Source organism: Eschrichtius robustus, chromosome 2 (assembly GCF_028021215.1).
Source record: "Eschrichtius robustus isolate mEscRob2 chromosome 2, mEscRob2.pri, whole genome shotgun sequence".
NCBI lineage: Eukaryota > Metazoa > Chordata > Mammalia > Artiodactyla > Eschrichtiidae > Eschrichtius > Eschrichtius robustus.
Window position 1 is genome coordinate 116,766,650 of NC_090825.1, and position 14,166 is coordinate 116,780,815.

The 14,166-nt window shown below is 38.2% G+C and overlaps 1 protein-coding gene across 1 annotated transcript in view; it reads left to right on the forward strand.

Annotated features, from left to right (window-relative positions):
* UBE2D2 (ubiquitin conjugating enzyme E2 D2) overlaps window positions 1-14,166 on the forward strand; it is a 59,205-nt gene that overhangs the window by 9,625 nt on the left and 35,414 nt on the right. The window lies entirely within an intron of this gene.

Below are 14,166 nucleotides of genomic sequence, written 5' to 3' on the forward strand. Positions count from 1 at the left end.
TAGGAAAGAATCCAGTCCATAGTTACTTGTTGCATTTAGTTATCTGTCTCTAGTTTTCTTTAATTCCTTAGTCTTTCCTTTGCTTCATGACCTCAGCACTTTTTTTAAATTAAAGTATAGTTGCTTTATGACCTTGACACTTTTAAAGATAAGGGTCCAGTTATTTTGCAGAATGTCTCTCAGTTTGTGTTTTTCTGATATTTCCTTGTGATTAGATTTAGGTCATGCATCTTTGGTAGGAATGTCACAGAAGCAATGCTGTGTCTCTCTCTACATCCTATCAAGTGGTACATGATTTTGGTTGGATTCTTTTCATTCCATCCTGTCAGGTGGTATACAATTTCAGTTTGACCCATTACTGAGAATTTTCACTTCCATCACTTGATTAAAGTGATGTCTACCAGGTTTCATACTGTAAAGTTACTCTTTTTCCTTTTATAATGAGTAAATAATTTGTCTGGAGATGCTTTGAATATATGTACTTCTTCTGTTTTTACTCTTTATCTATTGCTGCATAAGAAAATACCCTAAAACTTAGCTGCTTAGAACAATAAACATTTATTATCACATAGATTCTGAAGATTGGGAATCTAAGAATGTCTTAAAGCTGGGTGGTTCTGGCTCAGGGTCTTTTTTGAGGTTGCAGCCAAGCCGTTGCCGAGGGTTGCAGTACTCTGAAGGCTAGAGGATCTCCTTCCAAGCTCACTCCGTGGTTGTTGGCAGATCTCAGTTCCTTGTGGGTTGCTGGACTTACAGACTCATTTCCTCCCCACGTGGGTTTCTCCCACTCAGAGCTGCCTGAGTGTGCTTAAGACATAGCAGCTGGGTTCCCTCAGAGTGATCTAAGAGAGATAGAGCATCCAAGTGAAAGCCTGTAGTATCTTTTATAACCTAATCTCAGAATCGACAGGCGTACCATCACTTCTGCCATGTTCTGTTGGCCTCACAGATTACCCCTGGTACAGTGTGGGAGGGAAGACTGCACAAGGGTGTGAATACTAGGAGTTCAGGATCGTTGGGAGCCAACCTGGAGTCTGGGTGCCACACTGTTACTCAAAAATTTTAACTTATTCATTTTAAAGTTTATTTGTATGGACTCATGATTTCCTATTTTATTCTTGTGGGTTATAATAATTTATTATCATTTACTTTAATCCTCAAATTGTCCTCAATTTGCTTTTTTCCCCATCATTTGAAAACTTCTTTAAGTTCTGGCACAAAAAGATGTTTCCTGCATTTTCTTCTACTTTCCCTGCTCTAGCTCTGTAATCATCTATTTTTCCAAGGATCCCTTGGTCTTTTTAGTGGTGAATGGTATTTAGAAACCAAGATCTGGATGCTAGGTATGCTCATTGCTTTTGGAATCTCACTGTTTCCAGACTTTCTCAGTGTAATCAGTGGATGTAGCTAGGGGAATATGTGTTATGTATAGATTTACTTTTCTCTCTATATATCAAAAACCATGAGTTCACACCAGTCCCTCTAATTCCAGTCCAGTACCATAGGGTTCACCCCGTATTTTTTCCTTTCAATATTGGTATTCCTTTTCTTACAGTGAAAAACCTGGCTTCTGTTAATGTATTTACTCATTTGATCAATTCCCCTGTGTATAATCAACTTCCCATTGCTGTGGCCCACCTGCATAGATACGATTCTTTGTCCCCCTCTCTCCTAGGGGTGCCCTTCTTAACTCTGTCCTATCTTGGACATCCTGCACTGGGTCATGCCCATTCCCCTGTGGATAGCCTCACTATTTTTAAAAAACAAATTAAAATATAGGACTTGTTTGACATAAGTATTTAGATTAAAAACTGTTTAAAATAATAATGCTAGTTGTTACTTAAAACACATATGGAAAAATCAATCTAGTGATTGTGACCACATAGCACTTTTCCCAGTTAGGGAATATGGCGTTTTCTATAGCCCATTTTTGGAAAAAACTAAAACCATAATTTTAGTTTAGTGTTATTATTATGAGACAATTTTGATAATTCTAGTAACCTGTATAAACTAGTCTCCATTCTTAGAAATAGTTGGAAAGAACCATAATTTAAAGTCCCAAAACTTAATCTTTTATTATGAAGTATTTTTATGTCTACAGAAAGTTTTAGATACTGATGTGACCAACACCTAGGTACTTACTATCCAGTTTAAGATTCAGACCTACCTAATTTAGCTTCAGTGTTAAAGTTTAGTCAGGAGCCATGGCTTCTCTTGGTAATTTATGAGCTTGGGATCTTTGCATATATTTAGAAATATTCATGTTTTGATAAGGGTACATTTTTATAAGTAATGGGGAATTACTTGTGAAATCTCCCCTACTTTACCTATTGCATCAAGGCAATACTATATCATCACTGAGTTTAGTAGTAGGCTAGATTCCTGTCCATTGAAAGGTTATTTATACTTTAAGCATTGTGTTTCACTTTTATTGACTAGAAATAATAAAATCCACTTTGAAGTAATTGAGCTTACCAGGAGTATATCATACATGCTTGTGAGCTCTTTTTAAAATTGTGGATTGCCATGATATTTATATCCATTTCAAGGTTGACTTGAAATCATTTCCCACATATTTAAAACACTGATTAAATTGGTTTAAAACAGAAATTTGAATTCCTTTCAAAGAGAAATAGTTATACCATTTATTTTTATCACTACAGGGCAAATCTCTAATGAATAAAAATTTGTTTAACTTACAGTGACAATCGCAAAACATGCTTATGCAGTGTTTTTTTTCAGTATATGTAAGTCTTATTTCAGTTCCTCTATTGTTGAACCTATAACTTGATATGAAAATTAAATTGTATGAGGTCACATGCAACATTAATACAAGGTTAAGAAGATTGTTCAGACTTTGAGGAACAACTTGAAGGTAACAATGTATTGTCATTTGGATCATGAACATGACTTGATCTAATCTGGGAGTGTGAGGTAGGACCACCAGTGTGGCACTCCTGTTACTTTTATAGTCAGTATTTTCATTGTCTTCTGGCTTCCAGTATTGCTGTTAAGTCCAAAACTATTCTGATTCCTGATCCTATATATGTGACCACCTTCCTTTCTGGAAGCTTATAGATTTTCTTTGTCCCCAATGTTGTGAAATTTCATGATGTTTGGTGGTGTAGGTCAGTTTTCACTTATTTTGCTCAACATTCAGTTGGTCTTTTTGAGTCTTTTTTTTTAAAATATTTATTTATTTATTTATTGGCTGCGTTGGGTCTTAGTTGCAGCACGCGGGATCTTTCATTGCGGCACACGGGTTCTTTGTTGCAGCGCGTGGGCTTCTCTCTAGTAGTGGCATGCAGGCTCATTAGTTGTGGCATGTGGGCTCTCTAGTTGCAGCACGCAGACTCCAGAGCGTGCAGGCTTTGTAGTTGCAGCACATGGGCTCTCTAGTTGTGGCGTGCCAGCTCCAGAGCGCGTCGGCTCTGTAGTTGTGGAATGTGGGCTCTCTAGTTGTGGCGTGCAGGCTCAGTAGTTGCGGTGCACAGGCTTAGTTGCCCCTCGGCATGTGGGATCTTAGTTCCCTGACCAGGAATTGAACTGGCGTCCCCTGCATTGCAAGACCGATTCTTAACCACTGGACCACCAGGGAAGTCCCTGAGTCTATCTATATGGATTTGCTTATTCTGGACATTTCATGTAAATAGAATCATACAATATGTGACCTTTTGTGTCTGGCTTCTTTCATTTAAGCATAGAGTTTTCAAGGTTTAGCCAAGTTGTATGTATCAGTAGTTAATTCCTTTTTATGGCTGAATAATATTCCATTGTATGAATTTACCACACTTTCTTTTTCCATTCATCAGTTGATGGACATTTGGGTTGTTTTCATTTTTTAACTATTAAGAATGATACTGCTATGAACATTTATTTTAAAATTTTTGTGTGAACATATGTTTTCATTCCTCTTGGATATATACCCCAGAGTGGAATTGCTGGATCATATGGTAAATTTATTTTTAATATTTTTAATTGTTTCCTTCTAAGAATTTTATAGTTTTAACTCTTACATTTAGGCCTTTGATCTATTTTTTCCAATTTTTTAATTGTTGTGAGATACATATAAGATTTACCATTTTCACCATTTTTAAATATACAGTTCATTGGTATTAAGTATGTTTGTATTGTTGTACAACCGTTACTACTCCATCTCCAGAACTCTTTGTTTTTCAAAACTGAAAGTCTGTACCCATTAAACAGTGACTCCTCATTTCTCCCTAGCCTTTAAGCACCCACCATTGTACTTTCTCTCTCTCTGATTTTGACTGGGTTCCTCATAGAAGTGGAATCATACAGTATTTCTCTTTTTGTGACTGATTTATTTCACTTGGCACAGTGTCCTCAGGGTTCATCTATGTTGTCAGAGTTTCCTTCCTTTTTGAAGGCTATTTACTATTCCATTGTATATATATACCGTATTTGCCTATCCATTCATCTGCTGTTGGACACTTGGGTTGTTTACACATTTTAGCTATTCTGAATAATTCTGCAGTCAGCATTGGTGTATCTTTTCAAGACCCTGATTTCAGTTATTTTGGGTATATACCTAGAAGTGGAATTGCTGGATCATATGGTAATTTTATTTATTTATTTATTTTTATTTATTTAATTAATTTATTGGCTGCGTTGGGTCTTTATTGCTGCCTGTGGGCTTCTTCTCTCTAGTTGCCATGAGTGGGGGCTACTCTTCATTGCAGTGCACGGGCTTCTCATTGCGGTGGCTTCTCTTGTTGCAGAGCACCAGCTCTAGGCACGTGGGCTTCAGTAGTTTCAGCACGTGGGCTCAGTAGTTGTGGCACGTGGGCTCTAGAGTGCGCGGGCTTCAGTGGTTGTGGCTCACGGGCTCTAGAACGCAGGCTCAGTAGTTGTGGCGCACGGGCTTAGTTGCTCTGCGGCATGTGGGATCTTCCCAGACCAGGGCTCGAACCCATGTCCCCTGCATTGGCAGGTGGATTCTTAACCGCTGCGCAACCAGGGAAGTCCCCGGTAGTTTTATTTTTAGTTTTTGAGCAGCTACCATATTGTTTTCCACAGTGGCTACACCATTTTACATTCCCCCTCCCCCACCACCGTGACGCATAAGGGTTCCAACTTCTCCACATCCTCACCAACATTTACTATTTTCTGTTTTTGTTTTTGGTTTGTTTGTTGGTTGGTTGGTTGTTTTTTTTAATAGTAACCATCCTGATGGAATGAGATAGTGGCCTTTGATCCATTTTTAAGTTAATTTTTGTATATAGTGTAAGGTAGGAGTCTAAGTTCATCTTTTTCATGTGAGTATCCAGTTGTCCTCGCACCATTTGTTGAAAAGACTGTTCTTTCCCACACTGAATTGTTTTGGCAGCTGTGTCAAAAACCAATTGGCCATAGATGTATGGGTTTATTTCTGGACTCTCAATTCTGTTCCATTGACCTATGTCTGTTCTTACGCCAGTACCATACTGTCTTGAATACTGTCGCTTTGTGTTGTTTTGAAATCAGAAAGTGTGAATCCTCCAACTTTGTTCTTTTCCAGGATTGTTTTGGTTTTTTGGATCCCTTGCATTCCCATATGAATTTTAGGTTCTGCTTGTTGTTTCTTTTTTTAAGAAAAAGGCATTTGGAATTTTGATGGAGATTTCGTGGGATCTGTAGATAAATTTGGGGAGTGTCTGGACTAGTCTTCCTATATTTTCTTTTCTTTTATCCACTTTTTGAAAGACTTTCTCATTCTCAGAATGTTTGCTTACTTGTTTGTTTTAAGGATTCTGCTCTTGTTTCATAGAGGTAGTAGCTTTTCTTAGCTTTAAGCATATCCATGATAGTTTTTCTTTTGTTTTGACTTTTTCTTCTTCCTTCATGGTCTTTGTCTTCTCCTGCTTCTTTTTTTCTTCACATTATTTTGGTCTTTATCTTTCATGTTGAAGATGAATCATGTTGAAGATGGCCAGTATCCTTCATTGTCAGTTGTTTATCCTTATTTTAGAGTAAAACACTGATTAAAGGGTCTGAGCATGTAGGGGTGAGGTTTGGCAACTCTGGGACTTAATTTATGGTTTGCTGGCAGGGCTGTTTCTCCAGATGAACCACTGGTGTCCGTGAATTGTATAGATCTTTATCTTGTGCTGGTCAGTTTTTCTCAAGAAGAATCTTTTAATCTCCTGCCTGGAAGGTACAGGCAAAGCTTCCAGTGTTCTCAGGACCGTTTGGAACAAAGTGTGTGTGTAAACATTCGCTTAACCTTCCTGATTTCCATACGTCATCCATGCCATTGACTGTGCTTAATGTCCCTCAGTCCTGAGAACTTATGTTGTATCCTTTCTGGAGAACAGACCTCTGGTTTGCGTGGATGCGAAGGACATTCACTGGTGGAATCAAGGAAGTGATCTAGATATCACTTTTAGTTTTAAGTTTTAAAGTTTTATTTTTATTAGTTTTAAGATTTGTACCCATAAACAACATATAATACTGTTTTGGATGTTGTCAAAATTTACATAGACGTCTTAGAAATGTATACATTTTAAATAACATGCATTTTCAATGAATACAAATATGCCAACAATATATTTTAAAATTGATTCCCCATATAATAGACATTTGTTTCCAAGTTTTTGCTACTACAGATACCAAAGCATCAATATCCCCATACAAATCTCTTGGTGCACATAGGTGAGAGATTCTCTTAATAGTCAGTAGAATTGTTTGGTTATAGAGTCTGAGGCTTTTTATTTTTGTAAGGTAATGCCAAATTGTGTGGCAAAGTTTTTAGACACCCAACTATAGGATATGAGAGTTTTTAATTACCTTTTTTTCTTTAAAATTTTTCATTGTTATAAATATAACACACTATATAAAAGTACACAAAACAGATGTCTGATAAACTTCGTGAAATTTTCAAACATATCCAAACATTGAGTATTCTATAACATATCACCATGTGACCCATCACCCATCATTTTGTGTTTATTCTTGATTACCTCTTCCACCCTTACTGGATTATTTTAAACCCAATCCCAAATGTCATATCATTTTATCTGTAAATAATTCAGAATGTATTACTGAGAGATAATGCAGTGGTTCTCAATGGGGGTGGTTTTGCCCACCAGGTGATGTTTGGCATTGTAAACATTGTTAATTGTCACAGCTGGGAGGCTACTGGCTGCTACTGGCATCTAATAGATAGAGGCCAGGGAGCTACTGAACATCCTACGATGCAAAGGACAGCCCCCCACAGCAAAGAATTATCCTGCCCCAAATGTCAGTCGTTTCCCAGATTGAGAAACCCTGAGATAAGGAAGTCTGAGGTACTTTCAATGGTTCTTCTGGAACACATGCTATTGTATTACACCAAAATTTATATTTCTAGGAATTGTAACTCTGAAAGAACAAGCACTTGAAAAGTCATAAAATACAAAACCCCTGTGGATCTTACTATCTTTATGTAGCTGATAAAAGTATCAGACATTTACATATGTTTTATTTTTATTATTTTTTAAATTTTATTTTATTTATTTATTTTTGGCTGTGTTGGGTCTTTGTAGCTGTGCGTGGGCTTCCTCTAGTTGTGGTGAGTGGGGGCTACTCTTCGTTGCTGTGCGCAGGCTTCTCATTGCAGTGGCCTCTCTTGTTGCGGAGCACGGGCTCTAGGCGCATGGGCTTCAGTAGTTGTGGCACATGGGCTCAGTAGTTGTGGCTCGCAGGCTCTAGAGCACAGACTCAGTAGTTGTGGCGCATGGGCTTCATTGCTCCGCGGCTTGTGGGATCTTTCTGGACCAGGGCTTGAACCCGTGTCCCCTGCATTGGCAGGCGGATTCTTAACCACTGCGCCACCAGGGAAGTCCCTACGTGTTTTTTAAATAGTTCGTGATTTTCTCCTAGATCAATATGTAACGTTTAAAAATGGCTGCTCTCTTTAAATTTAGCTAAGGTGGGTAGCTGATTATTTACCTTATTATTGAGGTTTTAGGTAAATATTTATACCTGCTAAGATTAAATATTATTTGGTGTTATAAAGGACCTTGGGCAAAATGCTGGGATGGCAAATCTGAAGGGATATGGATCACTTGAAATAAACTACTTTTATCATGACTTTACCCCTTGACAGTATTTTAAAATATTAAAAATATTTCTCTTGGGCCAGTAGCTTTCAGTAGCAGGGTAGTTTGGGGGGGAGGTTGTGTGTGTGTGTGTTTGTTTGTTTGTTTTAGTATTTAGCAAAATTAGAAATTTGGTATTGTTTTGCTGAGAAACTGGTATGGTGATAATTGTTGGAAGGATCTATTATTGAGCCTATTATCTTTAGAGACTACATAGGGGTATTTATCAGTCAGCTTTGCTGTATAACAAATTACTCCAAAACTTAAAACAACAGTGATTTATTATTTCTCAGGATTCTGGATTGACTTGGCGGTTTTGTTTCATGTGTTATCAGCCAGGGTTATCCCTGTGGCTGTGTTCAGCTGGCATCAGCGTTAGAAGATCCAAGAAGACCTCTCTCACGTGTCTGGGGCCTTGTTGCTGACTATTGGCTGGAATGTGCTCCACTGCCCCCCAAATGGCCTTTCCAGCAAGATAGCCTGGACCTCCTATGTGGTGGCTTAGAGCTATGAAAGAGCAGGAAGAAAAGCTGTCAAGCCTCTTAAACACTAGACTTGTAACTGACATGGTGTCATGTTTATTTAATTTTTTTTGGTCAAGCAAGATCCAGGCCAGCTGGGATTCAAGGGGAAGGGAAGTAGACTACTTCTTGATAAGAGGAGTGGTATGTTCTTACAGGGAGGGGAGAAATTGTTGGCATCCATCTTTGGAGATTACTTACTGCAGGGGAAGTTGTAGTAAGTTTTGTCTTAGTACTAACATACTTCTTGGATAAGGTCACCTGTTAAAAATTTAATTCTGTAGTAGAATTTTGCTTCTTTGGATTCATTAAAAACAGTTCCAAATGGTTGGGTAATATTAAGTTAACATTTTTTCCAAATGTTAATTCAAAGAAATTTTTTATGAAGATTTGTTTGGCCAGTCAACAGGAGGAGGGAAGAAGGGAAGAGTAGAGGGTAAGGGAAAGGCTTGTTGGATGTGAAATCTAAAAATGTGATTGTTTTGAGGAAAAGTATAACCATTTACTTGGATCCTTGCCTTTTCCTGTCAAAATAAACTTCATAAGCTGCTTTGTTTATTTTTTTCTTTTTTTCCCCCAAGTTTATTGAGATATAATTGACACATAACATTGTGTAAGTTTGTTACACAGTGTGGATTTGACACTTATATATTGCAAAATGATTACCACCATAGTGTCAGGTAACACCTCCATCATGTCCCATAATTATTTTATTTTATTTTATTTTTTATTTATTTTTTGGCTGCATCAGGTCTTAGTTGTGGCATGTGAGATCTTCATTGAGGCACACAGGATCTTTCATTGTGGCGTGTGGGCTTCTCTCTAGTTATGGCGTGTGGGTTTTTTTTCTCTCTCTAGTTGTGGCACACAGGGTCCAGAGCGTGTGGGCTCTAATTTGCAGCACGCAGGCTCGCTAGTTGAGGCACATGAGCTCAGTAGTTGTGGCAAGCCGGCTTAGTTGCCCCGCGGCATGTGGGATCTTAGTTCCTTAACCAGGGATCGAACCCGCATCCCCTGCATTGTAAGGCGGATTCTTTACCACTGGACCACCAGGGAAGTCCCTATGTCCCATAATTATTATTTCTTTTTTTGTGGTGGCAACATTTTAAGATCTCTCTTAGCAAGTTTTAAGTATATAATACAGTATTATTATTATTATTATTATTATTATTATTATTTTATAAATTTATTTATTTTATTTATATATTTTTGGCTGTATTGGGTCTCTGTTGCTGCGCGCGGGCTTTTTCTAGTTGTGGCGAGAGGGGGCTACTCTTCGTTGCGGTGCACGGGCTTCTCATTGCGGTGGCTTCTCTCGTTGTGGAGCACGGGCTCTAGGCACACGAGCTTCAGTAGTTGTGGCACGCGGGCTCAGTAGTTGTGGCTCGTGGGCTCTAGAGCGCAGTCTCAGGAGTTGTGGCACACGGGCTTAGTTGCTCCGCGGCATGTGGGATCTTCCCGGACCAGGGCTTGAACCCGTGTCCCCTGCATTGGCAGGCGGATTCTTAACCACTGCGCCACCAGGGAAGCCCAAGTATATAATACAGTATTATTAACTATAATTACCATGTTGTACATTAGATCCCCAGAACTTCTTTGTCAAATAACTGGAAGTTCATACTCTTTGGCCAACATCTCCCCATTTCCACCATCTCCCCCCCACCCACAAGCTGCTTTGTTTAGCTTAGTGCTGGAGACTAAGGAAAAGGAATTAAAAAGATAGGATGTAAGTGTTCTAAAAATCCATATATGTCCTGGGCTTAAACTATTTCTTTCTCATAGCATTAAAATGTAATCACTAGGCTCTTTTGAGTTTTTACTTGGTATTCTTTAAGTTTTTCCTATAATATAAGATTTAAAAGTATAAAGAGGGGCTTCCCTGGTGGCACAGTGGTTGAGAGTCTGCCTGCTAATGCAGGGGACACGGGTTCGAGCTCTGGTCTGGGAGGATCCCACATGCCGCGGAGCAACTAGGCCCATGAGCCACAACTACTGAGCCTGCGCGTCTGGAGCCTGTGCTCCGCAACAAGAGAGGACATGATAGTGAGAGGCCCGCACACCGCGATGAAGAGTGGCCCCCGCTTGCCACAACTAGAGAAAGCCCTCGCACAGAAATGAAGACCCAACACAGCCAAAAATAAATAAATTAATTAATTAATTTAAAAAAAAAAGAAAACTTAAAAAAAAAAAAAGTCTAAAGACCTTGGAGGTGGCTGCCTTCTTGGTTGCCTGTCTATTCTGGAAAGTGTTGGATAAAATTGAGTCATGGGAAGGAATAATTTTATATTACCAGCCTTGTTCTTCCCGAGACACATAACTCATGATCTTGATAACTAACACACATGAGGCTGACTAGGCTGGGGATTTTTTTTTTTTACTTGATTCATAATGTTTTCATACTTTTCCTATTGCCATACCAAAGAACAGCTTCTGCCTGCCATCTCTTCTTTGTTAATCTCAAAAGTGCTCTCAGAATCCTCAAGTAGCACCACTGTAATGATTATATGGGTTAAACATTCCCTGTAGGTTCATTGATCAGATCTGCCATATCAAAAACTGCTTACGAGAACTATGCTTTGTTCTTAATATCAGGAATATAAAATGTTTTTGAAACAGGTAACAGTACCAAACCTTTCTCTAGCCTGACTACAGACTTGAAATTTCTGTTTGGCCCTTCCCCAACCTTTGCTGCAGACAAAATGGAAATCCTTTTAGGCTGTGAACTTCATCATAGCAAAACAGAAACTGTTCATTTGTCTTATTGTCATGGTGCTGTAATATATTCCCCCAAGACAGTAGTAAATGTTTCTATTACTGTGTAGAAGATACTTGATTAAATGGCATCTCAAGTGATTTTAGTGTGGACAGAGAGCTCCTATCTCTAGGCTTACCTAAAATGTAACTTTGAAAAGACATTTCTTCAGATGTACCTATTCACACTTTTGTTAATACTGTTTAGTGTCTTGTTTTGGAGGTTGGACTGTTCCAGGGAGATGCAAAAATCTGTTGGTGTTTGAATAGTTGTTCTAAGATGTAATCCCAGGCTTAAGAATTGGTTCTGTGTGTGTGGTTTTTTTTTTAAACTTGAATTGTGTTTTCTATGCTTTGATTCATCACATGAGACAGTTTTGCAAGTATGTAGCAAGTCTTTTAGCATAATAAAATTTAACAGCTTGCTTGACGATTGGTCACCTGTCTTATAGAGATTGTCAGTGTATAGGAAGACTGATTTAACTGTGGGTAGATTCATCATCTTGAGCTCCTTAGGTTAGTGTTGGAGAACTTGTGAAACAGAAACTGACTGTGCTTTAGAAGAGTGAAGAGTAAAGTCTGTGAGAAGTGTTATTTTTAAATTTCAAGGATTTACAGTTCTAGGTGAATAGTTTTTATATATTTCAAAACATCAGAGTATTAGAACTTAACCATTTGCTACTCACTAAAAATAGTGCATGTGAGTTATTTGGGAGGGGGGGAGCACATAGTTTACAGGGTATAATGAGAAAAGGGATGTCTTTTTTACCTCTTTTTAAGGTCTTCATTGTCCTGCCACTTTAAGTAGCCCAGAAGCACACCAAGATAATGATATCACCGTTTGTTTATATCCCCATTTTCTCAAGCTTGGGACTATGGTACATGGTGATTAGGCCTGTAGAAGAGTTCTTTAGGTTTCTAGTTTGGTATGTAGTTGTTAACTGAGGTGGAATTGGCTGGTGTAGATCCTGGTTATTCAAATGCCAGGAAGGGAGCTCTTTTCTTAGCATTCCAGTATTTTCTTTGGAGCTTAGTGAGTGCTGGAATCTTTTGGGATAGACGCTCCACCATCTATCTATTAGCACATAGACTCTTCCCATCTACCTGGCTATGTGCCACACTTGTTTTGGAAACAGTATTGAAGAGCACTGACCACTGGTTCAGTAACTAAAAGGAGAGGTAATTTCAGATCCTGACAGAGACCCTGCATGGAGTCTAACCTGTCCTGACAACTTAGCTACCAGTGATCATCAGTTCCAGAAGCAAGAAACAGCTATTTGCCTGTTTTGCTTTTGGTACCATGTGTACCATGCTAATATTTTTGTCCCCTTACTGTCTACAGAAGTAGTCTTCTGGAAGAATTGTGATTTTCCTATCTTAACTCTGTCATTTACTCAACTATCTTCTACTTTGGCCTGACTGCTAAAATTTTAAACTTGTTCCTTGTTAGGTATATGATCCCGTGGCTGCAATATCAGTATATTACTGCCTTTTCCAAGTGCCTTACTTCATTGAATCTAAGACGCTATTGGTTGAAAGACATACTACTAAGAAAGAAAAGGTATTGCCAGTTAAGCTGACATACCATTGATTGTAGTATGCAGTTTGATTTCAAGTATATTAAAAAAAAAAATCTTACAATTAATGAAAGATGGTATTATCTTTCTCTACGTACTTAAAATTACTGTGTGTAATTGTAACAGTCTGTTCTTCGACAGATGTTTACTGGGACTCCCCCTGGACCAGGGACTGTGCTGGAGGTCAGGTCCCTATTTGTCATTGGGTCGAGAGACATTAATAATCACACATATAATATAAACCATCCTGAGTTGCTAAGGCAACTTGCACTTTTCCATCGTAGTATTTAACAGGAAATGGAATGGAAATAGGGGAGAAGGGCTTCTAGGAGACCTGTCTCTAAGCACAACATTTATGTGAAGACTAAAGGTGCATGGAGTTGGGGTGGGGCGTGCAGAGTATTCTGGGCAAACTGTTCCTAGAGTCTTGGACTAGTTAAATTAAAAATTTAACTTTTAAAAATTAAAATTAAAAGCTAATTGATTAAGAAAAAAAGTTTTGAAATGAGTAAATGGTAGTTCATATAGGTAAAATGAGGTGTAGGAAAGGTTCTTGATCTTCAATAATGAACAAAGAATATTGTCTTTAATTATAACAGAACGTTTCCACCTAAGTGGTTGCTGCTGAAGTGCTCAAAAAAACGAACTCCTTGTTATCTGGTGTTATCCAGTCTCACTCAAAAACACCTATTCCATTCATGTTCAGTAATTAAATCTTAATATACTGTTTGTCACTATAGACTTTCTCTTTCCTGACACTATAGGTGATTAGGCTGAATTGGACTGGACTTCCCCTTGCAAGTTGTTTATGTGCTTTTGTTTATCATCTCATTTGCAAGTGTTTGAGCACCAATTCTGCTTGATATGTACTGTGCTACGCATGCTAGGCATTCATTCATCCACCCATTTAGACATTAGAGTGTCTCTTGTGTTCCAATCTAGGAAATGCAGTAAAGAATATGATATACCTTGTCTCTAACTGAAGGGATTTAGAATTAAGCATTCAAGGGGTAAGATGCAAGGGTACACAGAAGTTTGGTAGTTGTGGATAAAATATTGATTGCAAGATATTACTATACCATACCATATATGATACTAGATTTGTATAGTATACTTAATAAACAATAAGCTGCTTGGAGAAAGAAGGAAGTCCCTGGGGAATAAAAAAGATTTTTTTTTCCATCCTAAAACTGTGTGAACAGTAATCTTTTTTTTTTTTTTTTTTACATCTTTATT